The sequence below is a fragment of the Coptis chinensis genome, chromosome 4 (assembly GCF_015680905.1).
Source record: "Coptis chinensis isolate HL-2020 chromosome 4, ASM1568090v1, whole genome shotgun sequence".
Lineage (NCBI taxonomy): Eukaryota > Viridiplantae > Streptophyta > Magnoliopsida > Ranunculales > Ranunculaceae > Coptis > Coptis chinensis.
The window spans coordinates 54645031-54655381 of record NC_141459.1 but is presented as its reverse complement, the minus strand read 5'-3'; the positions used below and the strand labels follow the sequence as shown (position 1 = coordinate 54655381).

The following is a 10351-nucleotide window of genomic DNA, read 5'->3' as shown; positions in this document are numbered from 1 at the left end:
CCAAAGACAATCATTAGCCACATTTTTCCATCATCACTAAATGTTTTGTCGCTAAAAAGCTCATTTGTTGTAGTGACGTGGACAAACATACTTAGGTTGCATAAAGTAAACAACAAAACTAGGCCCTTCGGCCAAATACAATAGCCTGCTCTGATACCATATTAAAGATGAGCATCCAACTTAAAACCAATTGGTGATAAGTGGAGAGGCCCCCAAGACTTATATATTTTTATGTGTGGCTTAACATATCCCATGTGGAACTAAACATTTCAATAGGTCTTTATGATCGAGAGGTAACATTCTTCCTCTCGCCAGTTTTTGTCACTGTTAAGTTCCAATGGTATCAGCTTGTACAAGAGCTTTTTTGGGGTATGATGGAATGACACTAGCTTAGAGATGTTCTCCCTCAAGTAGTTGTACCTTCCTCTCATAGCCTCCGAGATATGTTTATTAAGAGATCTAGATTTCAGGATAATATTTTATTTGGGGTGCTACTATCGTGCTTTGTTGGTAAAGTTTGTGGAGTTGTTACCTCATACACCTTTTCCATCTAGGCTTACAAGGTGGATTGAAAGAATCTTATTCGAGGGAACATATGAAAATAAATAAAGTAACATATCATAGTTTATGTGTTTTATATTTAATATTAATAATATTAAATATAAAACACATAAACTATTATAAATTTTGGGCTCGGCCATTATCAGATCGGACATAGGTATGTCCAGACCTAGCCCAATAATGTTATCGGGCTAAATTTAAAGTCTAAGTCCTTATCTTATCGGTTCGATTCAATCGGCTTCGGCTTGTCCCCCATTTCATTGGCAGCTTTTTTAGTAAAAAGATTTACTAACAATCCTTTCGTTAAGCCAATTTACTTTTTTCTGATTTCTAAAATTTATAAAAATTGTAAATAAGGCTTTCAACGACAAAAAAAAAACGTTGCCAAAAACTTATCATAAAAAGTAAGACACTAGAGAAATTGTGACGTTATAAACGCCGCCAAAGACAATCATTAGCCACATTTTTCCATCATCACTAAATGTTTTGTCGCTAAAAGCTCATTTGTTGTAGTGACGTGGACAAACATACTTAGGTTGCATAAAGTAAACAACAAAGTTCTTCGGGCCAAATACAATAGCCTTGCTTTCGATACCATATTAAAGATGAGCATCCAACTTAAAACCAATTGGTGATAAGTGGAGAGGCCCCCAAGACTTATATATTTTTATGTGTGGCTTAACATATCCCATGTGGAACTAAACATTTCAATAGGTCTTTATGATCGAGAGGTAACATTCTTCCTCCTCGCCAGTTTTTTCTTCTTTGTTAAGTTCCAATGGTATCACTTGTACAAGAGCTTTTTTGGGGTATGATGGAATGACACTAGCTTAGAGATGTTCTCCCTCAAGTAGTTGTACCTTCCTCTCATAGCCTCCGAGATATGTTTATTAAGAGATCTAGATTTAAGGATAATATTTTATTTGGGGTGCTACTATCGTGCTTTGTTGGTAAAGTTTGTGGAGTTGTTACCTCATACACCTTTTCCATCTAGGCTTACAAGGTGGATTGAAAGAATCTTATTCGAGGGAACATATGAAAATAAATAAAGTAACATATCATCCTATGCCAGGTTGTAGTTGGCAATTTCATGTCATAGTCTCAGAGTAGAGCTTATGTAAAGGGAACCACACATAGAGATCTTATTTTAGATTGGGATGCTAATAGTCATGAGAATTCTCGGTCGTTCGATCTTGTGGCGGCTCTCTCCTGTTAATGCCTTGCTAAAGGATCGAAGTTTTTTGGCATTATGCTCATATTTTCCATTGTAAAAGGATCTCTGTAAGACACTCAAGCACAAACTTAGGAAGAATGAAGGACTTCTTTTTGATGAATTTAGGACTTCTCAATAGCTTAATTATGCCTACTTTCCCAATTAGGGGTTAATGAGTATTACCCCCCCCCCCTAGATGAGCCAATTAGGATCCCCCCCCACTAGATGGGAAATTAGGGCATCCCCCCAAATACACACAAAAAAAACACAGTCAACCCAATTTGACTTTTTTTTTGTGTGTGTGTTTGGGTAGAAGGGGGTGTTGGTGTTAATACTCGTTAACCCATCGTAAAAATGATCTACTAATGATATTCCTCTTAGGGTGGTGGTGGTGTTAATATTCGTTAACCCTTGAAATTATCTACTAATTAAGAGGAATATCATAAAAATTATCTACTAATGATATTCTTTTTAATGAGGAATATCATTAGTAAATAATTTCAAGGGTTAACGAGTATTAACCACCCCCCCTCCCCCAGAGGAGTTGGATCTTTATGTTGGAAAATATGACTAATGAGTGATGACAGAAAGTAGTTTATGTAATTCTGTTACACAATTAATGGTTTCTACTTTCTCTGCTTGGGTCTCTCCTTATTCATGATCTACATTTCTTAAGTCGGGGTCTTTGCTTTGTCGTTTGGCTTCAGTACTTTCAGTATTTATATAAATTGTTTTTCGCTTGTGCTTGTGTTCCACAATCTGATGTTGATACCATGATAACCTTATCTGAAACCTTTGCTAATCTTCTAGGTGATCGAATATCATCAAGCAAGCAAATTAGACACTTCTAGAACAGCAAAGGCTGCGGTCGCATACTTTCAGAAACTAGGAATTTCATTTCAATCTGATGAGGTATGTGTACCTCGTGAACTCTTTGTTAAGTACTTATATTGAAATAATAGATGAAAATATTGTGGATCAACTCCTACCTTCGTTGGATTACTTCGGTGTGGTCACCGACAGGTAGGATTTTGAAACCACCTTTTATACTTGCAACTCTGGCATTGGATTTACTTTTTCTTCTTAAGTAGAGAATTTTACTATTGTTCTTGTTAGGTGGTTTAAGTTTGGCCCTTTTGATGCTTTATTGAATAGGTATCATAGGTCTATATCTAGCTATAGACCCATTAGCCTCTCTTTGTCATCACCTATATCCCATATGATCTCATTAACATTAGCTATACCATGTACTCACTTTTGTACCTAAACACTACTACACCATTACATTGACAAGGATACGTGTGTCCGAATCCTGACACGGATATGAAGTGTCTGACACGGTGAAATATCAAAGATGAGGTATAATACATACAATATGTGTCTCGTGTTGTTAGGTTGCGAGACATGTGGATACAAATCCAACACATATTATTTTTAAAATATGGAGGTCCGTGATAACATTAAGTACATGGTTGACAAAGTGTCATTATTAAAGAGATGAATGGACCGATGTACGATTATTAAGTAGTTAGTTTTTCTCCTTGATTTTCTCTCAGAAACACAAACCTAATCTTCTCCTCTTCATTTCAAGTCAAGAGATAGACTTTATAATGGCGGTTCTAGCTGATTTGGTTGAGATCTTCTTTTGCAATCTGCAATCATATTAGTTACTTTTGGAATGAAGATTGCTGAAAGTTTCTGGGCCCCAAATTTCCAGAAAATTAAAATAGGGAATTATCCAAGATATAAATATCTCAATCATCACCCTATTTAATCATCTGAAAACTCAGGGTGAAACGAAAACCTAATAACCTATTATCAAACTAACACAACATTACTTAATAGAGATCAAATAAAACCAAAACTTACAATCCTTAATCACATTATTAAATTAAAAAGAATCTGACCAATTCTATTACATCTGTTTCAAAACAAAACTGTCCACTCCATAAAACTTAAACCAGAAAGACTCCAAGAGCAAATCCAAATCAAACGTCCTCATTCACTCATCCACTGCACTCCACCATATATGTTCCCAAGAACATACCCACGCTTAAAAAAAGAAAAACATGGGTCAAAGAAATTGAATTTGCTGGTATGAGTAAGACTAAAATAAAATATATAGTACTACATTCAATCTTTCAAATAAAGAAATACACTATTACAATCATTTCAACGCTGAAAGACAAGTTAGTTATGTTTTCTCAAACGGCATGTAGTTTCTCCCCAAGTAAGATTTAAATCCCAATATCTTGTAAATTAATTTAATTAAAATCGTACCTATAACCTCTTACGTGATAGGGTAGGATAACGTCCTTGCATAAAATGTTAATAAGTCATACCTTCCTACAAAACAAAGTTAGGTTTTCCAAACATAAACATTTAATTCATACATATACTTCACTCTCACAACAACCATGAGGATACACAATATGACATAATATATCACCAATATTAACATTCATATCACACCACCATATCCATCATATCACGCTAACCACATTCACATTCCATCATAAAAGAAATCATATGCATCATATATACGACCAATTATATCCAACAACTCGCTCATACATAAAGCCAAAATTTTACTTAAAAACCACTCGTCTACTTATGAGAATGATGAAATATCACAACCAGGGAGTACATTCATCTCTCGTGAGTATCAACTCACACAAACCACATAAACATTTCTTTATAAGAAATCATATACATCATAATATATAAATATTCATATGCAATAACTCACTCATACGTAAAATCAATATTTCACTTTGCTTATTAATTATCTCGTTAACTCAATTATTAATAGACACAACCCAACCTTTAGTTCCTACTCCACGATTTGCACTTTACACATTTGCCAAATCACACATACCCGTGTGCCTCATCCATACCGAGTACCATTACAAGACATATGTCCCAAGTGGGGATATCGCCTACAGGAACATATTTCCATCTTATAAACTTGTAATTTGTGAGTCACAGCCATCTCTGGGCTTTCAATGCGCATAAACAAAGCCACTTTTTTAGGCATAAAAATAACAATGTGTCATTCCCAGACATTCAAGGAATCTAGACCTACATTCCATTAATTCACTCAAAAAATCCAGACCTCCTCTTTAAGGCGACTTTTCACATAATATCATTAGTTATAAACATTTCATTTCTTTTCTTTTCATCGAAGAGGCGTGAAGAGATCTAAAGATGTGGGCGACACATTAAATTTTCACAAGACTTTTTACAACACTTTTTAACACCCAAGAGTTATTATTTATTATAATATTTTCATCATAAAATAAACATTTTCTCACACAGTATAATCATTAATAAAGATTTCAAACACAATAGTCATTCAACTCGCCTCAATATCAAATATATAAACCATGGGTGGCGTTTAAAGAACATATAAAATTGACATACAAAGTCACTCAAGTTGTCAGCCTTTTGATTACTCTAGATCTAACGGTCAGTAGAGAATTGAACAAGCTATTTTCAGACTGGGTTTTTTGGGTGAAAACCGGTTCAACAAAAACTCGTTCAACAAATGAATTGAAACCGGTTTCGGGTTTCACCATTCTCATCTCAAAACAGAATACGAGAGAGTGATGGGGAAAGAAAAAGAAGAAGCTAAGCTCGCCAATCTTCTTTCTCACCTGCCCTAATAATAATAATTATGTTTCATCAAAATATCACTTTGTCAATACTCCATTTTCTCTATAGCAACACAACAACACTATAACTTGTCCCTCCTTTCGTCTCTCTTTCCTTGAAAATGAATCAGACACAGAGTAAGAGGAGAAAGGTAAATTTCACTACTTAGTTTTTGAACACTTAGTTTTGAAAAATTGTCTATTTTTTAGACCAATAAATGCCTTCCACTGACTTACCCATATGTTTCGGATTCAATCTGAAGTAGTCAAAAGATGGAGCATACATGTTCAAATTTGGAGGTTGAAAATCATAAAGAGCCATAGGCGGGCATGCTTTTTTATTCAATTGATGAAGCTAAGGATAATTATCAAGAGTATGGTCGACAAGAAGGATTTACTATTAGAATAAAATTATCGTAGAAAACTCAAGCTCGCGTTGATGCAATCGCAAATGTCTTACTTGTATGTTCACGTGAGGGGACTCATAAAAACAAGAAAGTCACACCTGTCATTGACTTCATGACTGAGGTAGATTTTCCCAATAGAATAATTCTTGCATTGAAAAAAATATATATAAAAAATAATTAGACTGTCCAAAACCATCATTAAGCTTATTAAGTGCAACATATATGCATGTTATTAGTAGAAGAAGATAAAAGAAGAAACATGAATAGTTTTACCCCTTCACATTTGAAAGAAGATAAAAGAAGAAAAGAGAGGATAGAAATATTATCCTCATTAATCTATACCGACCACTATATAGTTTGATTTTGGACATTTAATTATTGTCCTAAGCATGCTTCATTTGTTATTACTTTGAACATAGTATTTGGTGTCTATAGATGTTAGATGCTAGAACTTAGTCACCAGATCGTCGAGCGAGAGCGAGAGCGTCAAAGCGCTCAACTTGAGAAGCTCCCGAATTAAGAGCGTCTATAGAGCGCCTATGAATATAGTATTTATAATTAATATATTCAATAAATACTAAGTTAATAATCACCAAAAGAAGTATGAAATATTGTTTAAATTAATAAATTAGGTGTTTATACATTAAAAAGAAAAACATATATTTATTAATTGACAAAGTAACAAAATTATGTTTGACACTTGGACCCCTATAGACTCAAACCGGTGCTTAGAAGTTGCATAAACTAATGTGCCGGAGAGTATTGGAAAATATGCCCCACTTGAAGCTATTTTGAAATGGAAATACGTGGTGCGAGTCTCCTTTAGGATACCCATTTTTTCACTTCAGAGCGAGTTCAGAGAACAGAGAAGCCACAAATTTATGAATACATTATAGGGAAGCAAGGATGTTCACCCATGATTGGCTTAATTGGTATCTATGACATTGAAAGGAAAGTTAAGTGACAAATATAGCAGTTTCATTCGATCTCATATCATTCAGTTGGGTTTCAAAATACTTATTTCAAAATTCTTCCTCAACTTTTGTTCATCTTCTATCTATATTTTCCTTATTCTTAGCCAATTTATTCAATTGGGGTGTGCAAGGGGCGATAATTTCCTTCAAATAAATGGAATTGGTTTTTGATGTGTAATCTCAACTCAATGAATGATAAATTGTTGATTAATTGCTCTAACATTGTAGAGCGTGGTCTGCAATATTGTAGAGCCGGTTTTAAATTTAGGGAGCCTTGAATTTAGGGAGGTTTTGGTCTTAAACCGTCGGCCGCCGGTTTTTTAGCCGGAGCCGAAGGGCAAGTGCACGGTTTGGGTGACTAAGTGCTAGAATGCACAGGTACTTCAAAATGGAAGTCGCACCCCATGTCACCGGTGTCGGCACTCCCTATTTAACTAAGAATGCAGAGTGTCCTTGCCATGTCTCAGCCGTACCTGTGGTGCAACACAGTTTGGAATTGACTTTTTGTCTTTTTTCTATAAAACCTCTATAATCTCTACGTATCTAGTTGTTAACTTATTATCTAAGTGAAGTTGACAGATACATGTGGCTGTCTGACACGGTATCTTGAAAGTACATGGAAACATTAGCTTTCCTCGTAAACCAATAACAAGCTACTAATATTGTGCAATTCACAACAATAACAATTTTGAGTTAATAGAGTCACAATCTTCAACAAAATTATATGTAAATATTTTCTTTCTTAGAAACTTACCTGATTCGCTTTTCCACTTAGCTCTCCAGAGCGCTCAACGCCTAACTTTCTCTCATCTTTAGAAGTCGTAGGCTCTCTTCCACTAACAATAGGTGCCTATATATGGTAAAATCAGATACATGGTAAGAGGGTGAAGGCCATAGTAACGGTTGATACTCTCTGATAAGAAATGGTCTATTACGTACTAACACTATTTAGACAGTAGAGAAGATAAATGAAAGGGCCTCAAAAAGTGTTGGAGGAGGATACAACCTCTTATTTGTAGTAGTAGTATATAACCATAGCCGAAGAAGAAAAGATTGTCCATAAACACAATTGACAGAATAGATAACACTTACCTTGGCCCAAAACAACAACATACCTAAGACACTCATACCGTACAATAACAATTTTAATATAAAAAATTGTTTCCATACACAAACCTATATGTCGTGCATAATTTAAAGTAAACCAGAAACAATTGGTGGAAAAATACCTGTAGAATGCTTTGAACTTTAAGTATCCAAAGCACTCTAAAATTCTTGGAAGCCACTAAAAAGAATGGAAATTACTGCCAATCACATACTTAAACAACTAATTAAACACCATAGTTTCCATATGCATTTAGACCGTGGGTTCATTTTTTATATGAATTTCACAGCCAGTTGGCAAAATAATTAATCTTTTCTCCCCTGTCTTGGCCTAGTGCGTGATTTCACACCAAAAATATTTAACCTATTTCCAATTTTGAACAACTCGATAACCCCAAGTTTCAAAACTAATATTATAAGAAGCCCTATAAAGGGATAAGCTATGGAAGAAGGTGGAAATTTTTACCTCTGAAACATGACGGCCTAACCTGATTTGCAAGCAACACTTGAACTAAACTGACTTTAAAGCTTACTTCCAGCTCAATGGAGTTATAGGCAAGGCACCAGCTCTTCTTCCATCCCTTGTACATCAGTACTAAAAATCAAATACTTCGGATGTGTTAGTGTTCTAAAGGACATCTTCGAAAGGGATATAAGTGTTGGGACATCTCCACCTCTCAATTTGAAGACGCTTATTTATACAAATAATGAGAAAAGAAGCAAGGGCATCAACAATGGTAAACAAAATCATCAAAATCATGTACCAGTAAAAAAAAAAGCTAGAGTAATAAAAAAAAGTTATGAAAGGGAAGCTATCATAACAAAAAAAACAACACAGTCTCATTTTAATTTCACCAACAACTGTTCATCAAACCAAATAATCTAATGTGTGATAATCGAGAATGTACAAATATGCGATAACGCATTCTTAAAAATACAACTCTTAACGTGCAAAAAAATTGTAAGTGGCTAATCAAGAAACCGGATGGAAGATTCAAGAATTAAAATCCCAATGTGAAGCCCATATTCAGAAGTTTAAGAAACAATTTAAGAGAACCCGCCCATTCTCAGATCGGTGACACCCGAAATGTATTTTTGAGTGCTTCAACAGATATAGCATTCGGTGCTGAAGTTGGTGCTGTGACAACCTGCAATGAATAAAGATAAGCAATTCAGTTAATAGAATAAGATAGAACATGAATCTGAAAGCGAATTGTACCATTGGCTAATCTAACCAAGACTCTGATACCACTTGTTGGGGGTTTATACCAATACCAATCGATTCCCCCACTACATAGATAACTTGTATTTGAACACAATTCAGCTCCAGACAAATTCTAAATATCAACTACAATCTATGCTAACATGCCCAACTCGCTAAACAACTATTAACAACATATGATAATGTAAAGCAGAATTAAAACAAACCACAACACAAAGATATACCGTGGTTCAGCCAATGGTGTCTACTTCCATAAGAGCTAGTCCTTTATAAAGTGGGAATGAATATTACAATCTCTTCTTTCAGTCTCTCACCTTACTAGATCACTCTTATCTCTTTACAAGGTTGTATCTCTGTAAAGGTTATCTCTCAATCTTGATAACTTTCAAGATTGGATTTTCTCTGAATTTTGTGCTGCCTCTCGTGTGTTTTCTGGGTGTTAGGTTTTGCCAAAAACTCTAACCCTTATTGCAAACTCACGGTCCACAATTTCTTATGAAAATAGATTTGGGCACGGGTCGCGTCTCGGGCAAGACCAAGTCGAGCGCGGGTTGCGATGAAGGTATTGGAAGTCTTCTACGGCATGGCGCTGGGTCGCCTTTGGTCAAAACCAACTGAGCTGGTCGCTTAAAACATTTCCACACAGAATGAACTTCGTTCTCTCCTCATGTGAGAGATAATTCCAACATCATAGTGTGTATAAAATACAGGGTTCAAGTTGTAAACCATGCACCTAGGCGGCTAGGCTAAGCTTCACTTACTTTTAGTTTTCTGTTGCAGTGTGTTCAGCTTTGGCTTTTGATTTGCAGATAATGCATAGCTATACTGCAACGTTGGAGTGCCTTTTGTAATGGGAACTACAGGCGGTGATGGAGAGAGGCTGCATGAGACGGTGGAAGAGTAACATGTTTATGCAGTAATATCACCACAGATGGCTTGATTTTAACTACTGAGAACCATTCTATGGTTCATATGTTACTAGAAATACCTTGTCCATCCGGCACACCAATGTTTTGGACTCTCACAGGATTGGCAGTATTCCCTGTCTATGATATCATGAAAGTCGGCATGCCGACTTCGATACTTCAGAATTTAGGATTTTATGCTTGATCACACTCGAATTATCTTGAAAAATTGTTTACAGTGACAAAATGATATTGAAATCTGAAATGTAGATAAAAATCACGATATTTCAAGTATTTTCTAGAAAAAAAAAA

At 35.3% G+C, this 10351-nt stretch overlaps 1 long non-coding RNA gene across 1 annotated transcript; it reads right to left on the bottom strand.

The window, feature by feature from the left end:
* Positions 1 to 5931: 5931 nt before the first annotated feature.
* On the bottom strand, positions 5932 to 8792 carry LOC147504049 (uncharacterized). The gene is made up of 3 exons (XR_015192906.1): positions 8379 to 8792; positions 7563 to 7658; positions 5932 to 5979 (listed from the first exon to the last, which is right to left on the bottom strand). It is a non-coding gene; the product is annotated as an uncharacterized LOC147504049 (long non-coding RNA).
* Between the last annotated feature and the right edge of the window lie 1559 nt (positions 8793 to 10351).